The sequence below is a fragment of the Bos javanicus genome, chromosome 16 (genome assembly GCF_032452875.1).
Source record: "Bos javanicus breed banteng chromosome 16, ARS-OSU_banteng_1.0, whole genome shotgun sequence".
In the NCBI taxonomy this organism is placed as follows: domain Eukaryota; kingdom Metazoa; phylum Chordata; class Mammalia; order Artiodactyla; family Bovidae; genus Bos; species Bos javanicus.
This window is the reverse complement of record NC_083883.1, coordinates 66,394,275-66,414,823: the sequence shown is the minus strand read 5'-3', so window position 1 is coordinate 66,414,823 and position 20,549 is coordinate 66,394,275. Positions and strand designations below refer to the sequence as shown.

General features: G+C 45.6%; 2 pseudogenes; both read left to right on the top strand.

Annotated features, from left to right (window-relative positions):
* Positions 1-1,862: 1,862 nt before the first annotated feature.
* On the top strand, positions 1,863-19,332 carry LOC133227376 (serine/threonine-protein kinase PLK1-like; annotated as a pseudogene).
* On the top strand, positions 19,208-20,144 carry LOC133227375 (serine/threonine-protein kinase PLK1-like; annotated as a pseudogene).
* Positions 20,145-20,549: the final 405 nt, after the last annotated feature.

Sequence of the window (20,549 nt, the reverse complement as noted above, 5' to 3'; positions counted from 1 at the left end):
CTGCAGAGACTCCCCAGAGAAAGAGATGCAGCTGAAGACAGCTGCTCAAGATGCTTGGTCAGCAAGGAGGAGACTCAAGCTGGGGAGTGAACATAGTTCCTACTGGGAGAGAGAAAGATTATGCTCACCTCCATGCACCTGCCAGGATGAAAGAGCCTGGGAACCAGCTTCCTGGAAGACCACTGGGCTGAAGAGAAGGCAGCTCCTCGCCCCCAGGCCCCAGTTACCAGCCCCCAACCCTCAGCTCCTGGCCCCCATCCCCCAGCTTCCCAGTTCCCAATGCCCAGCTCCAAGCCCCCAGCTCCCAGCTCCCAAACCCTAGGTCCCAGCACCAGTCCCCCAGCTTCCAGTCCCCAGTCCCCCAGTCTCTCAGCTACCCAGCCCCAAGCTCCCCAGTAACACCTTACTTACGTAAACAAAATTGGAGCCTGGTGACAGTTGCGGGTGCTGTGCTAGAACTCAAGGCAGAGTTCCTTGAGCTGGAAGGAATAAAGGAGACCCTCACAGAGGAGAGGGCTTTCCTGGTGGCTCAGCTCGTAAAGAACCTACCTGCAATGCGGGAGACCTGGGTTCAATCCCTGGGTTGGGAAGATCCCCTAGAGAAGGGAAAGGCTACCCACTCCAGTACTCTGGCCTGGAAAATTCCATGGACTGTATAGTTCATGGGGTTGCAAAGAGCTGGACATGACTGAGCGACTTTCACTCACTCACAGAGGAGTCCTGGTGGAGGAAAGAAGTTTTGCAGAGTAGAGACAGTGTGAACTTTGTGACCAGATATATCTGTGTTTCAACTTTAGCGCTGCGGCAGCCTGTAGCTAACCTAGCTAAGCATCACGTAAGGGCTTTGAACGGTAGGCATTTAATACTCACAACAGCACTTTAAGGGAAATTATCTTTTTATTTTATGGGAAATGGAACCTCAGTTCAACTCCTTGCCCTTGGAGATGTACCTGAGAGGACCACTGCTGGCCTAGAACTTGATGCTGCCTGGAGGGAGGCCATGCTCTTGACCGTTAGACTCCTACACAAAGATGCTTTCTCTGGGGACTCGATATTTGAGACACCTGTCCTCACTGAGAATGAGTTTCTTAGTTTCATTATCTCTAACATGGAATTAACAATATGCATTTTTCAGGGTTTTTGTGAAAATTAGAAAGACTATAAAAAGGCACACGTTAGAGTTTCTTGAAGGTTAAGGGACCTCCTAGACAGAGACCTGCAGAGCCCATGTTTATTACTGCTATTTCTTTTAAATTAAATCTCTTTAAAAAACATTACCTCAAATCAGAATGGAACAATTTTTGAGTCAGAATAGAACAATTGTGGAGTCTGAATTCATTTCATTTTATATTTTTCCAAATTAAAATCACAGGTATTATAGTTTTCTCATTAAAGCTCTAATACATGTTGATGCATTAATTATGGAAAACAGAAACTGTAAAAAAGTAGAAATATCTTTATTTCCCACTGCTCAGAGATGACTGCTGTTAAAACAGTTTTTCTTTATTTCCAGTATTTCCTTAATATATATGTTTTAAAAAAAAATAGAATTGGTGTCATATTGCATGCTCCTGTACTACATACCACATTTAAAACACAATGTATCATGGACACTTTACCATGATACCAAATAAATCTTAAAATATATGAGAATGAATACTTACTTTTCAATTTTCTTTACAAAGCAGTTCATTACTTTCATAATGAAAAAATATGCTTAAAATCACTCGCTATGTTAAAATATTTTTTTGAAAAAAAAATATTTTTTTGAGGAGTGCACTGCTTTACCCAATGGGTATAGTGTCCTGTATTTTACATCTTGTTCAGGCCAATTGGAGGGGGATAATCCCCCAGCAGTAACCATGACGTATGAAATGGAGCTAGAGATAGTGGATTTTGTGAGGCTTAAATTAGATCAGTTATGCAATGTCTCCAGGACAGTGAGGCCCACAGTGAATGCTAGGTAATGACAGAATCATGTCAGCCAATGACAATGCAAGATGGGCGTTCACAGGGGGTGCCCTGAGAATTGGAGGGTGGCCCTGACAGGGATGTGCTGGAGCCAGCTCTTACAGGCTCTTGAAAGCAACTGTTATCTACTCAAGAACTTTGCATACTGGTGGTAAAGGTTGTAGCTTGAAATCTGTCATAGTAGAAAAATTTATACCACAGAAACTGGAAATCAGCAAAAGGTACAAATCAGGGCTATTTGTCTGTTTGTTTATCTATATAGTTTCTCAGCACAGCGCTGGTAGGAACAACCCAAAGACAAGCTTCGCTGCTTCTCAAAGTGGTGGAGTCCTGCAGAAAATGCTTCTGAGGTCTTGTGTAGCCTTAGTCGATTTTGCAAAAATGGAAACTGATGAGCAGGGGCTGAGATCCTGGTCTGATTTCTCCTGCTTTTAACTGGAAAGAGGAATAGGGAAATAGAAGCAACGCAGAACCAAAAGGGCAAACAGAAGAGTTTTGTTTGTGCTCCTAAAACAGAAATAACTGGATTAGAGGATTAAAGTGCAGGAGATGGGGACACTTGTCACCTGGAGTGACTAGGACCTCTTAGTGGAAGTGGATAAGAAATGCACAGTTGGAGAGAAATCCTTGGTCAAGGAGAAGGCCGTGGGACGGAGTTGAAGAATGGATGCACTCAGCAGGCTCGCTTCCATGTCACCAGGCTCAGAGGCACAGGGTCTGGGTGCTGGGAGGGTTCACAGACTACTGTCTCCTCTCTAACCTCCCAGGAGACAGGGGCTGGGCATTGAATTAATCACTAATTGCCAGTGATGTAATCAAGTGTGCATAAGTAATACAACTTCCATAAACATTCTAAACAATGGAGTCCAGGGGAATTCTCTGGCAGTCCAGTGGTTAGGATTTGATTTTCACTACAGGGGTCATGGGTTCAATCTATGGTCGGGGAACTAAGATCCCACAAACTGCATGGCACAGCAAAAACAAAAAACTGAGATTCAGAGAGCTTCTGGGTTGGAGACTGCATCCATATGCCAGGAGGGAGGTATACTGCAAAATCCTTGGGGTCAGAAGAAGCTCCTGTATTCTGGACACTTCCAGACCTTGCCTTCTGTATTTCTTCATTTGGATGTTCATTTGTATCCTTTATAAAAAACAGGTAATATTAAGTAAAACATTCCTCTGAGTTCTGAGAGCCATTTATTGATGGCAAATTTTCAAACCTGAGAAGAAAGAGGTCATGGGAACCTGTGATTTGTAGCCAAGTCAGACAGAAGTGTGGGTAACCTGGGGACATACTAATTGTGAGGCATTTAAGTGGGGGTAAGGGGAGTCTTGGGGGACTGAGCCCTTAATCTCGGGTCTGTACTCACTCCAGGTAGTTAGTGTCAGAATTGCAATAGATTGTAGGATACCTGTTTGGTTTCCACAGAGAACTGGAGAATTGCCTGGTAGGGAAAACCCACACATTTGGTGTCAGAGTGTTATGTGTGGAAACAGATCCCTGTAGCATGAATGCTATTTTATTATTCATATATTAATATATGTGTGCATATGTACATATATATGTGTATTATACATGTATATTACATAATAAGATAAAGCTAGTTTCATTTGGGAAGGGAAATCCCAGCAAAAGCTCACACTGAGTGCTTGTTGTGCCAGAAAAGTTCTGACAGAAAAATCAGAAGTTGCCAAGAAGTGATGGCTCTTATTACCTAAATAATGATGTGAATCTGAATAAATTTGAATAAATAAATAAATAATTTGAATAAATCTATTTCGTGTCTCTGGGCTCCAATTTCTCACATAAAGTGGAGTTTTCTGCAAATGATCTCTGAGTTTCCTTTCTTTTTCAGAATTCGATGTTCCTGAATTGTTAGCTGTGAGAAAGTCAGCATGTGGTACAAAGGGAGGACACAGGTCCTAGGATCAGACAGCGCTGGACTCAATACCAAGGCTGTTGTTACCACACAGCTTTGGGCTAAAGAGTTAAACTCTCTAAAAATAAGGTTCCTCATTTGAGAAACGGGAAAATAAAAATGACATAATAAAAACATAAGAATTGATTGGAAAATAAACTTAAAGGACTAAGCATACGTACTAGCAATTTTTTTGATCTGATACTAATTAAGAGACAAACTCTTTTAATACACAAAATAATGTACTCCATATTAATTTCAAAGCTCTGCTTCGTCATCTTAAGGTGAAACTGCTTAAAAATAGGATATGAAACTCAATGGGGTAAAATTAGCAGATGATGAAACAACAGACTATCTTTGCAGTTTTTTTTTTCTTTTTCCCCAGAGAGCTCATTTTTGAACAGTTTACTATGGGAACTATTTTATTTTGGAGAGATTTGTCTAAGTTCTTGCAAACAGGTTCTGCTGAATGAAATCTTTCCGGGTTCAGCAAAACTGAGAGGTTTTATTTTCTCCCCTGTGCTAATGCATCACATTTTTCATAAAATTGAAAGGAAAAAAACGTTGTGAGCAGAATTTTATCAACCAGAACATTTTAGAAATACAGAACCTGGGCTTTTGATTTTACATCATAAATCTAGTAAAATGGAGGAAACCATCTTTTCGAAATGCTGCTGCCATCATTTTCTACCTGCAGGTACATGTCTTGGCCTGGGAAGAGTGTGTGCATGCTAAGTCCCTTCAGTCATGTCTGACTCTTTGCAACCTCATAGACTGCAGTCCGCCAAGCTTCTCTGTTCATGGGGATTTCTCCAGGCAGGAGTACTGGAGTGGGTTGCCATGCCCTCCTCCAGGGGATCTTCCTGACCCAGGGATCAAACCCTTGTCAATTTTGTCTCCTGCGTTGGCAGGTGGTTTCTTTACCACTAGTGCCACCTGGGAAACCCCTGGGAGGAGAGCTAGTTCATTGCTTAACAATCATAACGATTTCTCTGAGGAATCCCAGCTGCTGCTGAGGACCAGCCTGTCTGAGAATATCCTTAAATGTGAAGTCAGTGACTCAATCAGAACCTGAAATAGTCTTACAGAAAAAATCAATTAGAAAGTTGCATTGTGCAGACTCGATATTGGATCTTCAGCTTCGCTGTATCATTAAAGAAACAATTAAAAAAAAAACTAAAAACAGGGTACACATTGAAGGTACTATTTTAAATTGGCCAAAAGTCATGGTTTGAGTAAAGAAGGAAAATAAACAAGGTGGAAGGATTTGGGATGTGATTATTTTCATGGCGTAACTGTATATTTCACCAAGTACCAGCATGAGGTGTGAAAAAGCAACATTCTTTCTAACTGGGAAGAGATGTTCAGGAAGGCAGGACAATTTTTTTACCCCTGAAGAACTGTGTCTTAGAACTGTCAGTATTGGATTTGCTGTAGTGGAATTTGGCTCTCTGCAATGAATTTCTTCTGCATCAGAGTCTCCCTTGTCTTGCACTGTTTTTAACTTGACCACCAGCCTTTGGCATTGAATGAAAAGCCCCAAACTCATTCAACCAGAGGCTCACAGCATAGAACAAATCATTTGTCTGTTTTTAATGTGTTTCCTTTCCCAGCCCAAATACTCAATTGAAATGACACTGAAAGTATCGACCTGAAAAAGAAAGATAAAGAAGTCAAGGGATTTGCCTTATTTAAAAATGTATCTATAGAGTAGGCAGGGCTGTGGGAAACCAGTTCCTAGCAAATGACTAGGAGATAAAAGATTTTTTGGGTTCAAATTCTAATTTTGTTTTGTTATTATACTAGTAATAGCTAATATAATTATGCCATTTCCAGTTTATAAATTGGTTTAGCGTACATTGGTTTCCTAATTTGACCCTCAAAGCAGCATAATGATACAGATGCTATTATCATCCCCATTTCACAGATGAGAAGACTGAGGCTCTGAGACACTGACATCATCCAGCTTTTTCAGTTAACGAGATGCAATATTTGAAATCAAGCTTGTTCTGACTTCAAATTCCTTGTTCCTGCCAGGCCTTTTCAAGATCTAAAACTATGGGATTCTTGAGCTGAAAGGGAATTTAGAGATCTGCTGGCCAGCTTTTGCCTGATTCTGAGGGATGTTAAATACATTTCCACAAAACAACATTTGGCAAATGCCAAATTAAAAGTTGTTAAGTGGATTTCTTGACCACAGAATGTCCCAGAGCTTTTATTTTGCTGGCTAATCTTGATGCTTTTTCTGATCTTATTTGGCAATGAATTTATCTTGGGGTCCATCTACCTAAGAACCACATTATATCAGGGATCTGGGATGAGCTGCCCTCTCTGCTTCTTTATAGAAATAGAATTTCACTTGTTCTGGACTTTTCTTGGAGTCACTCCAATGCCACCTCAAGTTGACCTGGAAGGAAGTGGAAGAATTGAACTTTTAATTGTTATTCAACTGATTGACCATTGGAAACAGGAAGTGGTAATGAAGCGGCAGATTTCTGCCCTCCTGATTCTTTGCGCAAACATCTATTAGTTGTGCTCCAGATTCCAGGGACTGGCTGGGGATCTGTGTGGGAAGCTGGAGAGGACAGCTCCTGCCCTCAGTGTGTTGTTCCCTCATCTGGTGTGTGTTAGTCGCTCAGTCGTGTCTGACTCTTTGCGACCCCGTGGGCTGTGGCCCGCCAGGCTCCTCTGTCTGTGGGATTCTCCAGGCAAGAATTCTGGAGTGGGTTGCCATTCGCTTCTCTCATACTCTAGAAGAAGGTATCTTCTTCTAGATACCTTCCAATCTCACAAATAATGACAAACATTTGATGAAAGGGGGCACTCAACGGAAGCCCAGAGAGGGCGGTAGCTCATCCTGGTGAAGAAGGATGCAGGGGACAGCTTTGTGCTATGGTGCCTGCTCTTCCTCTTGGAGGGACAAAGGTCGTATCAGCCCCTTCCGCTGCCCCAGGCGAGGAGGGTGGAGACTGTGTACCCAGCTGACAGAAGGTGTGGACGCCTCCTGGGACCCGCCCCAGGGCATTGGCATCTGATCTCCACAGCTTTCCTGACAGAAAGGAAAAAAAAAAAAGATTGAAAACGTCTCAGCTCCACATGTCCTGTTTTTAATTGATTTTTGCACAGACTCTTCAATCAGGGTATGAATATTTAATTGTCCTGTCAGGTCAGATCCTTCCTGGTCAGACAGTTAAAAATGACTTTGGACAGGGGAGGAAATGAGGTGGTGGAATGGCATGAAATGAGGAAAGGGAGGCATTTGCTCACAGGGGATCAGATCTACGGACCAAGGAAGGCCCCGAGAAGGGCACCTTGCTCTCTTTGTCTCTGTCTCTCCACGGCACACCGTAGCACTGCAGCCTTTTCCAGAGGCCACAGGGAGTCCCATAAGAGCTTAGACAACACCTAGGCCTGAGGAGAAAGTAGGCGGTTTCTTCAATGAGGAGAAGCCAAGAGGGTGTCCCTGGGGAAGGGTCCAGAGGATGAAGCGTTCATGCTCCTGGTTTTCTAAGTTTGTGAGGAGCTGATCGGTGTTTTGACTCCAGGCTTCACCCCAACCCGGGTGGAACCTGGCCGCACACACCTTTCTTGGAGAAATGGTGTCTCTCTTGGCTGCCCAGCGTCACAGAAGCTGAGAAAAATGGCCCAGGAACTATTTCAGGTGAACACACTCTCACAGGCAGTGAATAAACGTCTCAATGTGACTTGTTCCAAGAGACTATTAATAGGCAGGTGATGAGAGGGATGGGAGAACTGAATTGCATTCCGTTTTGGACTCTTGTTTTATGCATACCTCTTTTTCAAACACAGAAATGAAGTCCAGAGGCACAGGGAGAAGGTGGCCACCTCCCACTCCTCTCCCAGCAGTGCACTCACTGAGGGTCCCATCACAGTCCTTTCGGACCACCCCTCAGGCCTTTGCTGAACACAAGCCTCCCAGGTCCAGACAGTCACAGAAGAGCAAGAGGAGGTGACGCCTTGAGTCATATTCATATTCACTTTGACATCGCCATTGCCTCTCTGTGCATCTGCATGGTCTGAAGAAGGGAGTCTCGTTCAGGAAACACCTGCTGGAAGGAGGGCTTTGGAAATGCCCAGGTGTGTCTGGTTGTCTTAGCCGTGGGCTGGGGGTGATCTCAGCGCTTATTGGGGAAAGGGCAGAGATGCTAAACAGATTGAAATTCTCTGGCTGGTGTCCCCAACCAAGAACTGCCCCTGCCCTGCATGACTGCTGGGGGCCCTCTGTGCATTCTCCGTGGAGGATGTATTTGGAATGGTCTCAGAGTACATCTGAACTCCATTTCACTCATCAGCACAAAGTATTTGTTTCAAGTTTTCAAGCTTGAAGCATGACATTTTCTAGGAAACCTTGATTTAAAAAAAAATAAGTCTTTTATATTTACTCAGATATGTCTTTTATATTTACCATTTCCAATGCTCTTTAAAAATTTTATTTTTATTTATTTGGCCGTGTCAGGTCTTAATTGCTGCTTACGCAATCTTCAGTTGCGGCAGGTGGGATCTAGTTCCCTGATCAGGGATTGAACCCGGGCCTCCTGTATTGGAAGCACAGAGTCTTAGCCACTGGACCACCAGGGGAGTCCCCAGGAAAACTTGATTTTAATGGCTGTGGAAAATCAAGGAAAGACAGAATTTTGTGTTTTGGGGGGCTTTACCAAGAATTGTTCACCTTTACCAAGAGTTGTTCACCTCCTTTTGGAATCAGATCCCTGATGGCAGTGACGTGTGGTGTTTGTTACCAAAACCACATACCTGTGGCAGTCTGCATCTGCAGCTGCTAGATTTCCCCGCCAGAGGACCTGAGTACCTCCTGTTGGCTCCTGACGGAGTTGCACCAAACCTCTGAATACTGAAACACATAGGATGTTATTCTAAGTGACTCTGGCTTTATTTTGCCTTTGTATTACATTAGGGCATTATACTGATTTTTAAAATGGTGTGTGGTATTAGTTTAATTTAATATCAAATTTAATTATTAGTTTTTATCATTAATTAATTAGTTGATTACTATTTAATATTTGTTTAATTTCAGGAATGTAGAGGGGATATTGTGGAATGTTTTTTGTGGGGAAGACATTGGGTCTGCTCCAGGTCCTAAACCTGGGGTGAAACGTCTGACTTAGGCTTTAAAACAGGACAGACTTCTGAGAGACAAGCCAGGCAGACGGATCATCAGCCATGGGACTTCCTGAATCTTGTGTTCTGTTCGGAGGCTAAAATGCTTCTGCAAACGAAAGTGTCTGCAAGGATCAGGCAGTTCATGGGAAAGAGTAAAGAAGCAGAAAAACAAGAGTTGAAGGGCCTTGGCAGGGGCATTGGCTCCTGGCCTCACTGGACACTGGGGGTCTGTGCCTACTGACTGTGGCCCCACAGGGTTGCAGGCATAGGATTGCTAGATTTTCCATGTTTGTAGTGGAAGCTAGAAACCTGACATGCTGTCCGTCATATTAAGGCTAGGTAAGACTGGGTTGCTCTAACAAAGAGAGCTTAAGGGACCTGGATGTGGATTTCTTTTGCAGGTCATGATCAAAGCAGAGAGACAGCCTCGTGTGGCCAGGAGCAGAGGGACAAGGGCGTGGAGGAGAGTATGAGCAGCAACATGAAGACCCAGATCTGGAAGGCCCAACTCTTCCTCTGTTCCACACGTATATGGCCTCTGCTTGGTGGGGAAAGGTCATTTTTAGCTGGGCAGCTATTTCACAGCTGTACCACTGACCATCTCTGCCCATATACTTACCCCAGGCACTTAAGGTATGACACATAGGTCAATCCCCTGCAGACCACGATGCTGAACTTGACTCGAAGACTGCCAGCCCGGCCCTGCTGAAACTCACTGTTTAGTTGTAGATTTAAGTTAAACAGCTGGAGAAACCATTCAGACTAGAGGAGGAAGGAGGAAGACAGGTGGGCCAAGGTGTTGAAGTTGGTGGAAGGGTGGCATCCTCAGAGCAGACGCACATAGTGGGGACAGCTTGGAGGACAGAAGCCCACAGACCTTGAACACAGGCATGGGAGGTTTCATTCAGGTTATCTGTCTTAGCTCCACTGGCCTGGCAAACGCCTCTCAGGCCAGCCTAAGTGCTCCTCTTCTACGTGCCTGGCACAACGCCGATCGCACGTATTATTTTCCTTGTCTATTTTTGTCTTCCCATCTAGACTGCAATTCTGTTTTGCTCACTTTTGTATCCCCAGGGTCTTGCAGAGTAATTATTAATAGTAGAGTAGGTGCTCAACAAATCCTTGATGAATGACTGAAAAAAACCCTGTCATCAGTGGATAATGAATTCATCCTTCCGAGTCAGTGCTAGGAACCATCACGGTGCTTTGTTAAGAAGACTAATCTGGCCCTGGAGGAAGGTATGGCAACCCACTCCAGTATGCTTGCCTGGAAAATCCTAGGAACAGAGGAGCCTGAGGGGCTACAGTTACAGGTTCGCAAAGGAGTCAGACATGAATTAGGGACTAAACAACAACAAGAGGATTAATCTGGGACTTCCCTGGTGGTTCGGGGTTAAGACTCCATTCTTCCACCGCAGAGGGGCATGGGTTTGATCCCTGGTCCCCCAGTTGGAGACGTTCCACATGCAGTGGAACCAAAGAGAAAAAGCAAACTAATCTTGTTATCATGTTCAGAAGGCCAGAATCAGCAGGCCAAAGACACCATGGGTTTCATGGGGAAGTACTCTGGGATGGAGGGCAGAGATGTCCTGTGGGAAGGGATGGGCTTCAAAAGGCTGATGGGCTGGAGGTGTCTGCACAGGGAGCCGAGAACTGGAAACTCCCGCTTCTGGATTTCTATTTCTTTCCTAGTCTAGAGTTAGCAGGCTTAGCTGAGGTGCTAGTCACTAACGCAGGGCCTGAGTGGAGGAGACAGCAGTGAGCAGCAAACCCTTCAGGGTTCTGTGTCCTATGAAATTGAATTAAAATAGAAATTCTAGGGGAGGCTTCCTGGATGAGGGAGCATTTATGATGGGCTTTGAGATATGCAGAAAATGAAGGTTCTGAAAATGCACATGAGCTTTGTTAATTTGCCAAGAACCTAGCAAGAGTCTAATAAATATTTTTATGAATGAAAAAAATAAATTAAGAAATGGGCAGATAGCTATGGTTTGTACTAGTCTTTCTGGAAGAATGGCTGGGGGTTCCTCTCAAGGTGGGAAACTTTTGTTGCTGTATCAGGCCTTGACCACTCAAGCCCATTGAAGGAAGCCCATTGATCTTTGAGGAATAAGATTCTGTTGTATCGTGTAGTCTGTGCACGGGCTGGAAAAGAATTTCCAGACATGAAGCAGAACGAGAGGAAAATAGAGTTTATTAGAGTGAGAAATGCTGCTAGAACGGTGGGCCAGCTCAAAGGAGAGGCGTCCCCTCTTGAGGCCTAGTAGCCAATTTTTATAGCCTCATGACAAAATTCCTACTGGAAGGGTGGCATTAGGTGATTGGTGAGGAACCAGAGATCAAATTGCCAACATCCACTGGATCATGGAAAAAGCAAGAGAGTTCCAGAAAAACATCTATTTCTGCTTTATTGACTATGCCAAAGCCTTTGACTGTGTGGATCACAATAAACTGTGGAAAATTCTGAAAGAGATGGGAATATCAGACCACCTGATCTGCCTCTTGAGAAATCTGTTTGCAGGTCAGGAAGCAACAGTTAGAACTGGACATGGAACAACAGACTGGTTCCTAATAGGAAAAGGAGTATGTCAAGGCTGTATATTGTCATCCTGTTTATTTAACTTATATGCAGAGTACATCATGAGAAACGCTGGACTGGAAGAAACACAAGCTGGAATCAAGATTGCCGGGAGAAATATCAATAACCTCAGATATGCAGATGACATCACCCTTATGGCAGAAAGTGAAGAGGAACTCAAAAGCCTCTTGATGAAGGTGAAAGAGGAGAGTGAAAAAGTTGGCTTAAAGCTCAACATTCAGAAAACGAAGATCATGGCATCCGGTCCCATCACTTCATGGGAAATAGATGGGGAAACAGTGGAAACAGTGTCAGACTTTATTTTTCTGGGCTCCAAAATCACTGCAGATGGTGTCTGCAGCCATGAAATTAAAAGATGCTTACTCCTTGGAAGGAAAGTTATGTCCAACCTAGATAGCATATTCAAAAGCAGAGACATTACTTTGCCAACAAAGTTTCGTCTAGTCAAGGCTATGGTTTTTCCAGTGGTCACGTATGGATGTGAGAGTTGGGCTGTGAAGAAGGCTGAGTGCCGTAAGAATTGATGCTTTTGAACTGTGGTGTTGGAGAAGACTCTTGAGAGTCCCTTGGACTGCAAGGAGATCCAACCAGTCCATTCTGAAGGAGATCAGCCCTGGGATTTCTTTGGAAGGAATGATGCTAAAGCTGAAACTCCAGTACTTTGGCCACCTCATGCAAAGAGTTGACTCATTGGAAAAGACCCTGATGCTGGGAGGGATTGGGGGCAAGAGGAGAAGGGGACGACAGAGGATGAGATGGCTGGATGGCATCACTGACTCGATGGACGTGAATCTGAGTGAACTCTGGGAATTGGTGATGGACAGGGAGGCCTGGCGTGCTGCAATTCATGGGGTCACAAAGAGTCGGACACGACTGAGCAACTGATCTGATCTGAAGGATGCTATAGGGTGGGTAATAGGGCAGGTATTTTACTTAATATAGGGTGGGGGAACTGGCTGGTTTAGATCAGGAGGCTCATGGTAACAGTTGCTATGGGGCCTGGTTAATTCCAGAAATTTTTGTCTTGTGACCTTGCTCTAAGGCTCCACACCTGTGACCTTGGTCTAAGCCTTCACACCTGTGACCTTGGTCTAAGCCTTCACACCTGTGACCTTGGTCTAAGCCTTCACACCTGTGACCTTGGTGTAAGTTTCCATGCCTGTGACCTTGGTCTAAGGCTCCACACCTGTGACCTTGGTCTAAGCCTTCACACCTGTGACCTTGGTCTAAGGCTCCACACCTGTGATCTTGGTACAGGGCTCCACATGCTGGATATGAGGCGGGGGGGAGGGGGAGGGGTTCCAGGAGAAGTCAAGTCAGCCCTTCCCTGGACCAGTGATCAAGAAAACACCAAGCAGGTGGCAGGCCCTGTGGCCCAGGATCGACCTGGCTGCTGACCTTGCCAGTCACCCTCGCCAGCCTGGGGAGGCTCCTGCAGCCCCAGGGACTGGCAGGCCGCCCCAGCATCCACTGTCTCATCCCCAGGGCTGTGAAAGAAAGACACAGGTCTTCCATTGTGTGCAAGGGAGTGTGGCTGTGGGCGGGGAGCCTCAGACAGAGCATGTGGTGGGGGGGATAGGCTCCCTAATGAAACAAAGGCTTGACTGTTAGAGGATCCCTCGCCGAGTCATGCATTTGGATTGTGAGGCTTGGGTTAAGGAAAGGGCTTTCTCTGCAAGCACAACAGATGCCTGGAAGTGACGTGCCCACTCCAGATGCTTGTGGGAGGCAAGACTGAAAGCCCCAGTGTGGCTAGTGGTCAGGGCCACAGCACTGCCAAGCAGGTCTTGGGAGCTGAAGGTGAGGAAGGGTTGGGCTTGGTTTCAGGGCTTAGAGAAGGAGGCTCTGAAGGTGGCTGGAGGTGAAGGGGACACAGAGGAAGATCATGCTGAAGGAGAACTAGAGGGGAGCTCAGCTCTGTCCTCTGTGATGGCCTGGGGGGTGAGATGGTGAGTGGGAGGGCGGGGTTATATGCATACATGCAGCTGATTCACGCTGTTGTACAGCAGAAACTAATACAACGTTGTAAAGCAATTATTCTCCAATTTAAAAAATTCAAGTTTTACCATCTAGCCCTTGACCTTGCCTAAGACATTTTGCTTCTTTGTGTCCTCTTTTCTGCACCTGTGCTGCCCTGGCCCAGGGTTGGTGGGGGTGGTGGGGGTGGTGGGGCAGCTGGACGTGTCAAGAGGCACAGAGTCCCACACCCCTTGAAGGGCTAAGGTGTCAGTGATTCTGATTTCCTTGAACTTCATAAGTATATCATGGATACTCAACAGACACAGCACAGTAACTCTGGCTCAGAGATTCCCCTCTTCTGGAATTCTATTCTCTACCAAGGTCAAGGGGTCCTCAGATAACCTAAGGGAGCAATGCTTTGCCTTTCCACAGCTTCTTGGATCGATTAGAAATAATAAAAGTTTGGGCCTAAGAATTAAAAAATTGGGATGGATCTAAAATACTTTGCTCCCAAATATCTTATTCTTTCAAAGATGATGATTCCAATAATTGAGATTCTGAGTGAGACTGAAAAATGTTTGGTGGGAAAAAGATAAGATTTCTTTGCAGAACAATAGATTAAGTGTTTTTAAAACAAATGACAACCACAAAGTTAAAAATTCCAAAGTTACCTCCTGAATTAATCAACCAAGGAAGCTGACATTTCCATTATTCTGATGTTAGTAAGACTTTTAAGTGTGAATATCTCAGAAATATTAGAATGTCATATTTTCAAGGAACTTTTTTTCCTTTTTTGGTCAAGCCATAAGCCTTGTGGGATCTTAGTTCCCTGACCAGAGATTGACCCCATGCCCTCAGCAGTGAAAAGGCAGAGTTCTGACCACTGGACTACCAGGGAATTCCCACAAGAGACTTTTAAAGGTGAACTTAGCCCAACATACACACTTGACAGGTGAAGAAACCAAATCCCAGAAGAGAGGCTACAGTAAGACACGAAAAATGTGGATTCAGAGTTTGCCTTCTCCTGTGCTGATTGCAGATGTGATGTCAGCGTGTCCATACCTGGCACCTGGCTGCCGGGGACACCTGCAAGACTGCCGTGGGGTGATGTGTGGTTTGATTTTCCTCTGCATCTCGTCCTTTGGGAGGACACTCCTCTTCTTCTAGATCTGGCAGTCAAGGTGTTGTTCATCATGGGAGGGCCCTTGACTCGGGCTGGTCAATAGTGACAGAGATTGTTCTGGAGTGGGCATGTGATCCAAAGCAGAACTCATGAAAGTTTTTTCTTGGGATTTTTATATGGATTGACCCAAAGCTTCCGAGGCCATGTAAGCATGCTTCCCCGACTGCCAAGAGGAGGTATATGAAGTAGGAGAGAATAAGGTTAATCTGGGAGGAAGAAAACCTAAAATTAGATAGAGAGACGGTTGATAGATGATAGATACATACCTAAGTGTATACACACACACACACACACGCAGAGAAACCTAGAAAGAACCAGCTCCTGCACTTGATAGTTCTTTTGCTCAAGCTAGTTTGTCATTATTGTTATTATTTATTTTGGCCGTGCTATCTGGTTTGCAGGACCTTAGTTCCCAGACCAGGGATAGAACCTGTACCCCCCTGTAGTGAAAGTACAGAGTCCTAACCACTGGACCACAGGGGAATTCCCTACTTGAGCTAGTTTACATTAAGCTTCTATCACATGCAAACAAAAAAAAACTTGTAATCAATACAATAGAAACACACAGCCCTGTGACTTTTTGAAAAAATTATTTATTTTTTTAATTGAAGGATAATTTGCTTTACAGAATTTTGTTGTTTTCTGTCAAACATCAGCATGAATCAGTTGGCCCTATGACTTCATCTCGTCCTCTGTCATCCTCTTCTCCTTCTACCGTCAATCTTTCCCAGCATCAGGGTCTTTTCCAATGAGGTGGCTCTTCCCATCAGGTGACTAAAGTATTGGAGCTTCAATTTCAGTATCAGTCCTTCCAATGAATATTCAGAGCTAATTTCCTTTAGGATTGACTGTTTTGATCTCCTTGCAGATTAAGGGACTCTCAAGAGTCTTCTCCAACACCACAGTTCGAAAGCATCAGTTCTTCAGTACTCAGCCTTCTTTGTCCAACTCTCACATTCATACATGACTTTGACTAGATGGACCTTTGTTGGCAAAGTAATGTCTCTGCTTTTTAACACGCTGTCCAGGTTTGTCATAGCTTTTCTTCCAAGGAGCAAGTGTCTTTTAATTTCATGGCTGCAGTCACCATCCACAGTGATTTTGGAGCCCAGGAAAATAAAGAAATGTAAATAGAATCCCTCTCCTCACCTAGAATGTCTTCCCTGGGACTTGGCACTAGGGACCTTTACTGTTGACCACATCCTTCTTTTGTCTATTTAAAAACATTGACAAGACAATCTATTAAAAATATATAAACATTTTGAAAAGTTACAGCATCCAGCAGCCAAATGCAACTGTTGATTTGGCCACAAGACAGTGATGATGCATAGGCTTTATTGTGTTCTGCTGCTCACTTTATGCATTATTTAGAAACACACAAAAAATGGCCATCTTCATTGTGGTAATGGCTGTATAACACTCCTCCATGTTATATGGCAGTTTATTAAATGTTCAACATTTTAAAAAAAGAACACCTAGGTGGTCTTCTGCTTTTTCATTGTTTAGTCGCTAAGTCGTGTCTCTTCTTTGTGACATCGTGGACAGTAGCCTGCCAGGCTCCTCTGTCCATGGGATTCTCCATGGCAAGTCTAGTGGAGCGGGTTGCCATTTCCTTCTCCAGGGGATCTTCCTGACCAAAGGATCAAAGCTGTGTCTCCTACACTGGTAGGTGGATTCTTTACCACTGAGCCACAAGGGAAGCCGTCTTCTGCTGCTTTTCTGCAAAATTTTCTTTAAATTTATTTTCAGGTAAAATGTTGGGCTGCTTCCAACAAGTTCCCTGAAAACTGCACATCTGTGCTTGCCTTTGTCAATGTCATCCTCTCTGCCCGTGGAATCTCTTGCTCCTTTCCTTTTCAGTCCTTTTTCGGTTAACTTGTTTATACTTTAAAGCCCTGCTCTGACGCTCTCTTGTTGGTTTGTTCTTCTTTTATCAAGAATTTACTGAACCTAGTGCTGTGCTTGGAGCTGGGCTATGACAAGGAACATGACTTTCATTCATTCATTCCCCAACAGGTATTTCTTGAAGGTCTACGATGTGCCAGCGGCAGTGTTAGGTACAGGAAATCCAGTGGTGAGTAAGCTGAGGTCCCTGCCCTTGTGGAGCTTAGATTACACTGGGAGAAAAAAGGCAGAATTCATTAAGGAGTGGGAAGTGTTCTCCAGTCATTTATTTCCATCCATCTCAATAGCTCTTTCTGACCCGTGTTTCCGACTAGACTGAGGAACGTGAGGAGAGAGGCTGTGTCCTTCACTTCATGGATCTGCGGGGCAGCGCTGTACTACTGCGCTGAAGTGGGTATCTCTGGTGACAAAAAACACCCAGAGCATGTTTTGTCCTTTAGAGGAAAGGCAGTTTCCTCCTTCAGGAGAACCGTGTCTATGTCTGTGATAGCTGAAACCCTCACAACTCAAACCCAAGAGAAGCTGTTTCGGGTATTCCCAAATAGTCACTTTTCCTTCCTTTGTCAAGAGCAAAGCTCATTTGATTTAGGAAAAGTGGTCTCATTCATGGCCCAAGCACACCACAGGCCCCAGGAGGAGCATATTTGGGGAAGGACCCAGAAAAAGCCAGGGAGAGGCTTTCTGGAAGCACTGCCCCCACTAGTAGGGAGTCTTCTAGATGGAATATCCAGAGCGGGGGCCACGACTGCCATGCAGCCAGCATCCCTGGGACCACCCTTAGAACACCAGCCCGTCAGCTGCCGAATTGTGGCCTTTTCTTTACACTGTGAATTGTTAGCAGTTTCTAAATAGACCGTTCATTTTTTCTTTTAGCACAGAAGGGTCTCAGAACTCCGAATACCACGAGGGGCTTGAATGTTTCAACTCAAAACATTCCCCAAACCGCAGCCCTCGGGTGAGATGCAGAGCTAGCCAAGGCTTTGGAGGAAAAACAACTGCCCACCAGCCTGGAAACCACTGGGTACACAGGCAGCTGGGTCAGCTTGCTCCCAGAGGCTGGGAGACTGCGTTTTTACTGGTCAGAGTTAATCTGATAAAACCACCTTCCCTTGACTTCCCCTCTGCTGGAGGAAGCAAACCCAGTCTGGGGGCTGGATGCTGAGTGTGTGGGGCGTGGGGTGTGGGGCATGGGACCAGGCTGAGCAGGGTACCTGGAGAACCCAAGCCACTGCTGCCTCGCATCTTCCTCCCCAATAGTGGGAGAAAAAAAAAAAAAAAAAGGAGAGAAAGAGTGAGAAGAGCTTTTATAACATTCTCACGGCAGCATTTGATTCAGGGAGAAGCCTAATAGCGCCAAACCGCTGCTCAGACCCTGCATAGTCGGAGGAACAGCTCCCAGGAACACACGAGAGGTGGCGCTGCAGAGAGGCTGGCTGGGGCACCAGCCCACCCGGGGAAAGACTGGATCCTTGGAGTTGAGGCTCCCAAGGCCCCTATGGACATCCAGTGGGTAAAAGAGATCCCAGGAGGCCTAATGGACCCATGCAGTGGGCTGCACAGTCTCCCAGGCCGCTTTCTAGGGGAAAAGCAGCTTCGCCAAGTGCTGTGACATCTCTATCTTGATGAAGACCCCAAGGAGGCATTTGCGAGCAAGATCTACCTAAGTCGCTGCAGCTCAGGCCACACCAGAGGGTGACGATGACCTGGGAGAGGTCTATTCACTGCCCCTTTGTCTGCCGGCATCTAGTCTGAGGCTTCCACAGCTTTTTTGAGGATGTGAACTTCATGTTGGTCATGTTGGGGCTCTGCTGCTGGAGATCTATCTTGGAGCTACATCAGTGGAGGAAATCCATAAGCCAGGACGAGACCCACTGCTACCTGTGGCAGATAGTCCTTGAAAGTGAAAGTGAAAGTGAAGTCGCTCAGTTGTGTCCAACTCTTTGTGACCCCATGGACTGTAGCCTACAACACTCCTCCGTCCATGGGATTTTCCAGGCAAGAGTACTGGAGTGGGTTGCCATTTTCTTCTCCAGAGGATCTTCCCAACCCAGGGATTGAACCTGGGTCTCCCACATTGTAGGCAGATGCTTTACCATCTGAGACACCAGGGAAGTCTATGCAGTCAAGATAGTCCTTGACTGCACCCAAACCAGGTTGTTCACCAGGATCTCAAGCTGGGCAGAGTCTTCCTGAATGAGGATCTGGAGGTGAAAATAGGAGATTTGGACTGGCAACCAAAGATGAATATGTTGGGGAGCAGAAGAGCCTATCTAAATACCTAGTGCTTCCCTAGTAGCTCAGTGGTAAAGAATTTGCCTCCCAATGCAGGAGACCGGAGTTTGATCCCTGGGTTGGGCAGATCCCCTGGAGAAGGAAATGGCAACCCACTCCAGTATTCTTCCCTGGGAAATCCCATGGATGGAGAAGCCAAAGAGTTGGATGCTACTTAGCGACTAAACAACAACAGATTCCTGAGGTGTAAGCAAGAAAAGGCAGCATTTCCAGGTGGTCGTGGGGTCCACATGGTGCGTCATGTTAGTAAGGGCAGCTCGCCTTTGAGATCTCTTGCCTAAAACTTATTGACTTCTGGATCAAGAAGAATGAATGCACTGTTCCCAAGCACATAACTGCCTCTTCCAGAAGACGCTGTAGGCAGACGCCACTGGTCACCTGACCGTTCATGAACAGCTCAAGACCAGTTTTTCTGGCTGCGTCCCAGCCGATCCCCCATTACCTGCCCCCACTATTCCACGAAGATTTTCAGTCGCTCCCAGCAGACTGGACCCTGGGAACAGGAAGCCTCTCACAGTCCTCAATAAAGGCCCGGAGAACCCTGTGCCTAAGGCTTTCTGGGAAAAAGAGGAACCAATGGTCCAGGAGATCAGAGAAGTGGTCAAGTGCCACCTTGGTGACATGTTGTATTGGCTGTGTAGCGTGAATACCTCCAAGCCCTCTGAGAAGGAACTGGTCAGGCAAGAGGAGGCTGAGGATTCTGCCAGCATCACCATCTTCTGAGTCAGCAAAGTGGGGAGACTACTTGGACAAGTGCAGCCTTTGGAGTCAGCCGTGTGACCGAGTGTGGGGGTGTTCTCCAATGACTGGACTCATCTCGTCCCCTAGCCTGTTGGTGTCTGTCTGCAGTAAACAGAGTGTGATGGTGCAGTGCTCCACCTCACCGCTGAGTTCCCATCCCAACTCCTCCATGAAGATCACGCTCCACGTATTTCCAAAACTCCATGAGTGGACTCTTGCTGAAGGTGGGCACCCGTGGGAAGGTATTGGACTAGTCTAGCTACCTGCGTACCTGATTTTGCATACACAGCACCATCATCCTGCACTCAGTAATGGCTGGGTGCAAATTGGCATCTCCCAGGACCATAGCAAACTCATCCCATGTCCAGCGTGGCAGCTGTCACTACAGCAACTAGAAGCTGAGTTTCCCAAGAACTTTCCGAACCTCCTGGAGTAGTGCAGCTGCTCCAAGGGTCTGACCGGTCGGCTCCACCATGTCCTTCCGTGGTGAACAAGTTGCTGAGCTCTGGCTTGGCCTCTAACCACCTCAGGACCTCCTCACAGCTCCTCGCCTGGGACTTGTGCCCCTTCTCGCCCTCACCTGCACCTTGGGCCCCTATGGATTAGCTCCCATTGTGCTGGTTTTGTGTGTGTGTGTGTGTGTGAGAGAGAGAGAGAGAGAGAGATATTCCCCCAATCCCCAAACCTGGCAGCTAAAAAGAGAGTATGTCGTCATTACAAGTGGGGTTTGCTATATACATTATTTTCGTACATGTTGAGTTGTAGGTTCTACGGCCATATGAATTGTACGGAATACTGCTATAGAATTCAGGACTGTTTTTCTTTGGCTTTATACATGTTA